The sequence below is a fragment of the Acomys russatus genome, chromosome 17 (genome assembly GCF_903995435.1).
Source record: "Acomys russatus chromosome 17, mAcoRus1.1, whole genome shotgun sequence".
Taxonomy (NCBI): Eukaryota; Metazoa; Chordata; class Mammalia; order Rodentia; family Muridae; genus Acomys; species Acomys russatus.
In genome coordinates, this window is record NC_067153.1 from 38170429 (window position 1) to 38180155 (window position 9727).

At 41.4% G+C, this 9727-nt stretch overlaps 1 pseudogene; it reads left to right on the forward strand.

The window, feature by feature from the left end:
* The first annotated feature begins 6575 nt into the window (after positions 1-6575).
* On the forward strand, positions 6576-7419 carry LOC127201280 (60S ribosomal protein L7a-like; annotated as a pseudogene).
* The last annotated feature ends 2308 nt before the right edge of the window (positions 7420-9727 follow it).

Consider the following 9727-nt stretch of genomic DNA (forward strand, 5'->3'; position numbering starts at 1 on the left):
ATGGAAACATGAAGAAAGTAAAAAGTACAAGAAAATGAGTGCTGTGGGGAAACAAAAAGCTCAATTAAGCAAAGAAAGACTTCCTGTACTTGGGCAGGAAGTAGTTTGAAGAGAAAAAAAACTGAGAATAAATGAATAATGTCCTTGAAGTAAAGGCTGAGCACGTTAAGTATTTCACTGTGTACATGCAATGCTCTACACTTCATGTGAAGTAATTCCTCTCCAAGACTCCTCTCACCTTGCTCATTTCAAGTGTGACTCTATGCACACGGTTAAGTGAGGTCATCCTTCCAACCTTTGATGGCAGTACAGTGTACCCACGCATCGACTAACAGCAACTGCCAAAAGACGTTGAGATGTACTGTTGAACTGTAGGTAGAAATCTCAGGAAAAAGCTATGTCAGAGTTGACAGAAAAGTAAAATCTGCTTTCTACTCAGGGCACTCTCAGTGTACTCAGGGGAGCATAGGAATGCGCAAGCTGACGGTTAAGTCGTGGCTGGGCTACTTGTTAACTGTGGGATCCTGGAATAATCAAACTCTCTGGATGACAGATGCTTAACTAGTAAGACACTAATTACAATGATATAAAAAGTTAATGTACATTGTGTTTTGGTGTAAACATATCATGTAAGTGAATCATATTGAATCCTATTCAGAGTAGAACATCCAACAAACATTAGCTTCCTTTTCCTGGTTTGAATTACCAGTTAGCATTCATTTAAAAAATTTTTTATATTATGTCCTGGCAGAGAGAGGTCTTCAGGATGATTTTCTGTGATTGATGAAAGAGTAAAACATATTTTATGACATATTAATCTATAAAATATAATACTTATAACTGAAGCAGCTTCTTGGGTAACTAATCACTATGTTATTGATAGGTAATTAACTCATTAAGAAATCTTCACTTTATTTGGATTTGTTGAATAAAAGAATGTAGGAGATTATTAGTATCTGATGTCTAAAATGAAGTCATTTACAATGACTGTGTTCCTGACTAAGTATAAGACTGACAGAAAGTAATATCACTATGGAAATAAGTACCTATAACAACTATGTTGTGGAAAGATGAGTTTTATATATTAAATAAGGCAGCAAATTATTATGGCAACAGTTTTCTTTAATCAGCTGACACAGAGACACTGTTATTTTGTTTTTGTTTTATTGGGTTTTTTGAGACAGGGTTTCTCTCTATAGCCTTGGCTGTCCTGGACTCACTTTGTAGACCAGGCTGGCCTTGAACTCAAAGCAATCCGCCTGCCTCTGCCTCCCTAATGCTGGGATTACAGGCTGAGAGACTAATTTATTACTAAGCTATAAACACTATGCTAGGAAGAATCTGAGCTGCTCTAATCCTAGTACCTTTAAAACCCACCTAAAAGGCAATCACTTGCCAATCCGATGACTCCACTGGTGGCTTCTGCTCCATCAGTCTGTCCTTACAACCATGTGATCACTGCTATCTTGCCTTATGGTGACTCCTCTCTCTGGCTTCCTCCTTTCCTGCTGCTATGCTACTTTCTCCCTCTCTCCTCTCCTTTCTCGACCCCAGTCATAGGCTTCAGCATCTTTATTTAGCTAATCAGAGATAATTGGGGAACATTCCTTATTATTGCATGGTTACAGGAGATAGTTCAACATTCATAGCAATGCCCAAAGCAGGGCAGTAACCAGATCTCAAGGCACTGAGATTAGCATTTGAAAACACAGTTGGACCTTCCTCCAACAGAAATAGCAAGCAAAGAGAGTAATTTTTCTGGAGTAATAGCACTAGGGACAATGTGAAGACAGTATAAATGTTTTGTAATTCTGTTGCATCTTCACAGCTAAGGATAAAGCAACCAATCAGAGAGAACCAGGATCGGTGAGCATTGCACTTTTCAATTTTCCTCCGGAGGATGGAAACTGATCAGGATAATGGCGTTCACAAAGACTTGCAAGGTCTCAAAGAAGAGAGCTAAGGTGAAATCAATGCTGCCCATCCTCCCTGATCGTCTCAGGTTAGGCAAAGATGTGCTCTCTCAGATTTGGATGCAAATCTTGTTCTTATCTGTAATGCAATCAAGGTAGAACCTCACTTTCTATTTTTGCCACCCTTGGAAATAACCCCTGATAAGATCACTGCCTTAAGACGTATCCACTCTGCACACTGCTCATATAGAGAAGTAGAATGAATTTTCTGATATGAAATTATATACACGTATGTAAATATGTGCTTATGGTATGTGCATATATATATATCTTATTAATTCACCGTAACTTTCAGAATGTGCCAATAACTTTCCATAATAAGATAGAAAATTGTTTTTCATTTAATATAAAACTGTGGCTCTGTTGGTATTGCCTATGAGAAAGAATCCTCCCATAGAAAGTGAAGACTGGGAATACGCCTGAGTGGTAGGGAACCTGTCCTGAAAAATAGGATAAAAGATGACCTGCAGTTATGGATTGAAAATTAAGCACTATCTTATTGTAGTGGTGGCTTCAGGTTCAATGTTTAGTACACAGATTTTAATCACACACAATAAAAAGAGAATTTAAATCAGGCATGGATAGACTGGTTTCACCTTTTACTACAAAAGAAGAGGGCCATTTTCATCCATCCATAGCATTTAACTCTAGTGTTATTCCTCATGGCAAAAAATCATGTGATTTTTTTTTTTCCTGTAGGTTTTTCTTTACCTCTTTTTCTTTCTTTCTTTCTTCTTTCTTTTTTCTTTGTTTTGTTGTGTTGTTGTTTTGGTTTTTTGAGACAGGGTTTCTTTGTGTAGCCTTGGCTGTCCTAGACTCATTTGGTAGATCAGGCTGGCCTCAAACTCACAGCGATCTGCCTTCCTGCCTACCGAGTGCTAGGCTTAAAGCCGTGAGCCACTATGCCTGGCTTCCTGTAGGTTTTTCAAACCTGTAGACTTGACTACACGTTTGAAATATGATCTCTTGGGATTGCCTTTCAGTGTCTGCCAGTCTGTACAGAGTCACAATCAGGATGATCCCATTGGTACAGAACAGTAAAACACACTGCCTTTTCTCTCCGCCTTTCTCCTTATGAAGCAGACATCTGAAGACATAATTGTCAGTAAACTGTTTCACACATTGAACCCAGAGCGACCTTGCAGAGGTGTTTTCTATTTATTGTTGCAGGTCTCCTCTTCCCTTGGGGGCTGTTGGCCACCAGTTGACAAGGGCAGGAGGGGCAGAGGCTGGGCGCAGGATTCAGAAAGCCATGAGCACGACAGAATAGCATCTGGGACCAGCTGCAGGGAGGCAGATCAACTTTATTCCAGGGGTGAGAAAAATATATAGGAAAAGGGGAGCAGCCAAGAGGTACTCAGATAGGTGTTCACAGTGTACTTAATTTGCATTAAACAGCACAATCCTATCGCCTTTGCAGGAACACACTACCTAATATCACATTATCTGCAGAACGCTGTCTCAGAGGTTACTTCTACAGTAAGCCAGACATCAAGCTGGGGGACACTCTCCAGGTAAGGACAGAGAGCAGGAAACCCAACTAGGAACAGGGAGCCCTGCATCTTGTGCCAAGCTCAGAGAGATGTCCCGTCATGGAGGCTGCAACCTTCAGCAGCAGGGCCCTCCAACAGATTGTTCCACAAAAGGCATGTTTATCAAGTCAATTTCCACAAACCAGAGCCTTTGGTCTAATCTAGGAGTTGTCTGAAGGAGCCATTATCCAAGCAATTCTCAGCCATTACGACTTCCTGGTTTGCCAGGAGTGTCTTGTGACTGAAGTCATACAAAGCTTCTGAAGCTCCCACAGGAAAAACAACTCTAAAAATCACAGATAACAATCACTGAATACTTACACACACACACACACACACACACACACACACACACACACACACACACACACACAAAATTACTCCAAAGCCTAGGTGCGGCATCAGTCTAGAGTTTTTGCCAGGTACAACGGCTCTACTCAATTTCCCACTGCATTTCCCCTTTTGTTTAAGCTATTTAATGATGCTGAGGATTATAACTATGCTGAAGATTATGTAGCCATACAGTGAATACTTTTTCTTTATCATGTCACACAATCTTACACAAATAAGCCAGAATATATTTCAAAGCCTGTAGAGTTATTACTACAAAAACAAGGATAATGATTGCTAGAACAAGAAATCTATCAAAATGATGCATAGAGTTGCAAGAAGCTAAAATATCTGCAAGGCATCCATAACATCCATTCCTGGCATATCAGGTAGTCTTTTAAAGAATGTTAATTTCTTGTTCTAAATCATAAATCATTTGAGAAGAATTAGGATGACCCAATCAAATGCATTTTAACCTTCATCCAATCATAGTTGCTGTCATTAAACCTTAAAGGTGTAATACAACAGCATGTAACATTCCAATCTCATTTTATTTGTTTCCTCAATATTTCTTTTTGGTTTTTTGTTTGTTTGTTTGTTTTCAAGTCAGGGTTTCTCTGTGTAGCATTGGTCGGTCTGGACTTTCTTTGTAAGCCAGGCTGGCCTCAAACTCACAGAGATCCGCCTACCTCTGCCTCCCGAGTGCTGGGATTAAAGGTGTGTGCCACCACGCCCCTGTTAGTATTATTCCTTGTCTCAAATCAGCCACATTATTAACTATCTACAAAGGGCTGACTTTGATTTAAGCTACAGCACAAAGTGACCTTATCGTCATTAACGTTTGACCTCTCTTTCCACGCTTTCAGATGGCAAAAAGTGCTTGCCAGTTTCCACAACTTAATCTGAACTGAATTGCCAACTTGCAAGGGAGGACCTGCCCTCCCAACTCCATGCCATTGACCAGGTTTGTAAAGAATGGATCTGAGTTCCGCTGTTTCATTCAAATGATGCCGCTGCCATCTTGAACCCAAGTGAGAATACTTTCTTTGAGGAAAGCCCTAAGAGGTCTGATCAATGACTTCTCCATGGGAGACAGTAACAAAGTGCCCAAGGCTTCTCACTTTCACACTGTTGCCAGTGCATCCGGTCAGATTTCTTTTTTGGTAACCCACATTTCACAAGACACAGATTTGTGGAACTAGAAACATTCATTTCTTGTCCCTTAAAACTAGATGTAGTAAAGGGTAAAAAAAAGCTTATTATGAAAATCCTGGGTAGTATTAGCTATAGATAACCACCCTTGACAAGTTATATTTAGACACTGAGTTCCATTACCCATATAACTAGGAATTACTTGTACTCCCGCATTATAATTCATGATTTCCTTACCTTCTTTCATAGGTTTATCAGACCTCAGTGGTCATATGGACCGGGTAGCCAAGATTCATTAGCCACCACAGGGAAACCCATACCTCCCCAACTTCCTCCTATGCTAACTGGAGGGTTGGGAATATAGGCCCAATGTGTGTGATTGGTCCCTGTTACCTGTACAGTTACCACAGACACCATAGCAGGGAACAAAGGTGTGTTAATCAAAGGTTCCCCAGCCAGTTGAACTGCTGCTTCCCCTTTTATCAGACAATCTCTTCAACTGTCCCCAGGTATGTGGATCATCCATCCGCGTCAAGGGCTCTCTGTAGCTCTTCCTTCCCGGAGTTATGTCACCCATGTAGGCAGCCTAAGTGTTCAAGAAAATTCTCTTGGTCATGTCAAATTTTTATCAAATTTGATGGTATCCACAACTTCTTGTCTCCTACAGAAACATGAGCGTGACCTCAGCCCCATCGTAACACCGTCCCTGGCTTCCATTCTGATGTCAGAACATCCTTGTAGTACACAGGCTGACCCAGTTCAGCAGTTTTCCCTCCCACAATCCAATGCCTTTCAGCAGCTGTTGTCCATGCTTCATTAGCATTTAAAAATTGTTTAATTAGTAAAGCATTATGCAATCTATCCCTGAGAGTCCTCATATACCCCCGTTTTGCTTTATAAGCATCTCTTTTAGAGTGAGAACAGATCTTTCAGCAATTGCTTTCAGTGTACAGTATCCTTGTAATGTGTGTTGCAAAAAAATGTTTTATTTTACTAGAAACATAAGCAGGAACAGGTTTTAGTTTTTATCAATATGCCCCATTATAGCCATTACTTCTGATAAATGTGTAATTACAGAATCAGCCTTTTCAGAACTCCATGCAGATGCTCATTGAAACCCAGAACATGTATCTATATCTATCTATCTATCTATGTATATATATATATATATACATATATATATATATATTATGTATGTATAGTGTGTGTGTGTGTGTGTGTGTGTGTGTGTGTGTGTGTGTGTTTAAATTCTGCTAAATAAAATACACCAATTTGCCAAATTTCATTTCTTTGTGTACCTTTAGGATTACTACCTTCAGGTTAAGGAATTTGATTATACAAAGGACAAATAGGACAATTTTTAAAATAACTTCTTCAGCTTGTTGCCATGCCAAGTAATGGAAATTTTTTTCTTTAAGCTTTACTATTAATAAGATCTTTTAAATGAAAATTTGAAGCTTTCAGCACATTTTCTATCAGTAATTGATCTATTTCATTTCATTTTGCTAATGGCTCAAGCAATCAAGTATGAGACTGAATATGAGTGATATACAGTTAATAATTTCTATCCAGCTTTCTCCTCCAGCCCGGCAAGATGCCCAAGGGAAAGAAAGCCAAGGGGAAGAAAGTGGTCAGGCCCCCGCCGTGGTGAAGAAACAGGAGGCCAAGAAGGTGGTCAACCCTCTGTTTGACAAGCGGCCCAAGAACTTCGGCATCGGGCAGGACATTCAGCCCAAAAGAGATCTCACTCGCTTAGTCAAATGGCCCCGCTACATCAGACTGCAACGGCAGAGGGCCATCCTCTACAAGCGGCTCAAGGTACCTCCCGCCATTAACCAGTTCACCCAGGCCCTGGACCGGCAGACAGCTACCCAGTTGCTGAAGCTGGCGCACAATTACAGGCCAGAGACAAAGCAGGAGAAGAAGATAAGGCTGCTGGCCCGAGCGGAGAAGAAAGCCGCTGGGAAAGGGGACGTCCCAACTAAGAGACCACCTGTCCTTCGAGCAGGGGTCAATACAGTCACTACCTTGGTGGAGAACAAGAAGGCTCAGCTGGTGGTGATTGCCCATAACGTGGACCCCATTGAGCTGGTGGTCTTCCTGCCTGCCCTGTGTCGAAAGATGGGGGTCCCCTACTGCATCATCAAGGGAAAGGCCAGGCTGGGGCGGCTGGTCCACAGGAAGACTTGCACCACTGTTGCCTTCACACAGGTTAACTCCGAAGACAAGGGTGCCCTGGCTAAGCTGGTGGAAGCTATCAGGACCAATTACAACGACAGATATGATGAGATCTGTCGCCACTGGGGAGGCAACGTCCTGGGTCCTAAATCTGTGGCTCGCATTGCCAAGCTAGAAAAGGCAAAGGCTAAAGAACTCGCCACTAAGCTGGGCTAAATGTACACTGCTAAGTTTTCTGTACATAAATATAATTACGAAATTATCTTCAAAAAAATAATTTCTATCCAGAGTTGTTTGTTGTAGTAACATGGATAGTAAAGTTAATTCTGTATTATCAGGAATTAAAGTGAAGAAAGGAAACAGAAGTGATATAATCATATTTTAATTGAAAGCGTTTTTACAATTTTTTAACATTGTACTTTGAGAATCAAAATTTTCTTACTTCAAACTTTTTTTTTAATCTAAGAAGGACCATCAAACATAAAACTGCAAGAAGACTTACCTAGGCTGATACTCAGTTGCCCTGCAATTAATGTATTCTCATGCTCCAAAAGTGTGCGTGGTAGAAAAATCTGTTGTTTTAATACTGATGGGAAAACATTCACCAATATGATAAATTCATAAGAGTACTTCAAGTGGCATCAGATATCTTGTTAGAACATTTTGCCATTGCACTCACATTTATGAACTCTAAAACCTTTTTACAGTGTTCCTCAGTGAGGAAAGAAAGAACAGGTGAAATGGTGTTGAGTCAAGGGCAACACAGTTCAAACCATCTAGATTATCTTGATAGGTAGGATGGAAAGTGCTCTAAGTCTTCTTGTATTTTTAAAACTAGTTTATTGGGGTTCCTTCCTTCCAACTCTTATCCACCCTAATCCCTTCCACCATCCCCACCTCACAACACTGGGGGGGGGGGCAGTGTAAGTCTCTTTAGACCACTTCCTGCTGTTTAGGGTCATTGTGTTCCTTGGGGCAAGTCCAATCTTCATTTTGGGATGTCTCCAACTTCTTTGTCTCATCAAAGAACAGCAACCAGGAGCAGCAGAGGGGAGCAGCAGCAGAGGGGAGCAGCAGCAGAGGGGAGCAGCAGCAGAGGGGAGCAGCAGCAGAGGGGAGCAGCAGCAGAGGGGAGCAGCAGCAGAGGGGAGCAGCAGCAGAGGGGAGCAGCAGCCGCCGCCGCCTTCTTCAGAGCGTGCACCCCTTCCCTTCCATCCTTCTCTGGGCTGTGGCATTTATGCCCTCTCATAGTCCCCAGAATTAAACTATCTGAAGCTGACGATGATCATGCCCCTTTCAGAGCCCACATGAGGCAAATAATCTGCTGTGGACAATCTGAAACAGCCCCATATCCCACACCTGGTACTAAAACAAAAACATGTTTACATAACATAACTGAGTTTTTCAAAAAACTAAAGCTCCTGCTCCAATTCTGGGACAGTGTTTCTCTTAGGCCCCAAACTTTGGTTTCTAAAACTTTGGATTTTGCTACTTTAATTTACTGTTTGCTATGAGAGTTCTTGATATAAAAATGAGCACAGAAATAGTAAAACAGTGTACACTTTGCTTCTTAACCTTGAACTGATTAGAATCCTAAATGAAAACCATGGTGTCAATCATCAAGGGGCCTATTATCAAACGGTGCAAAATTAAAAAATTGTTACTCTTGAACTGAAGAGTCAGTCCAAAGTAAGAAGACTAATGAATTCCAAGCCATGTGTTAGCCTATTGCTGGCCTTCCTTTAGCCAACAGTGAAACACTGCACGCGCTGAGACTCATCATAATGATTCTGAACCTCCAAGCTTATGCCCAACTGGCACAGAAGACAAAGTCGTCTTTCATAATTCATAAGCATACTGATGAGAAGCAATAGGACTTAGCTATTAAATACAGCTAACATAATTTAGACTCAGAGAATTGTACTCAGTGTCTTCCTTCTGAAGCAGAGTGGGAAAACGTCCTGAACTCTTGAGGTTCAGACTCAGAACAGTCCCTGAGAAAGGTGCTACAGAGGACGCTGTTGCCCTCTTGTGGCCAACATCACCACCAATCTTCTAGGAAGAGATCCTGGAGGCTCTTACTGGTCAGCCGAAAGAAAATTACAATAGATAAATGATTATACTTGTGGTAATAATTGTATTCATAAAAGTCCTCCCCCAGGTTACCCCCAATTCTAAGGACCACTGTTAAATATAACACTCCCTGCCTTGACTGGCTTTCCAACAAGCTCATCTGGGTTGAACAATGGCCTCTATCAAGAGAGAAACTTGAAGCACTCACACAGAGGAAGAACAACTCCAGTTCACCCTATTCACCCTCCCCTGGCCCATCAAACACTCCTGTGTTTGATATAAAAAAAGAGCTCAGGGGCATGGAGACTGCTACAAGATTTAAGGGCAATTAATAAAACCAGGCACCCAGGTCTGGATGTCCCTCCAAACGGGGCTACCTCTCATCTCACATTCCTGCCAAAGTCCCTCTCTATGCAATAGACATTAAAGACTGCTTTTTCTCTATTCCTCTCCACCCATGGGATTGCCAATACTTTGCGTTCTCAATGC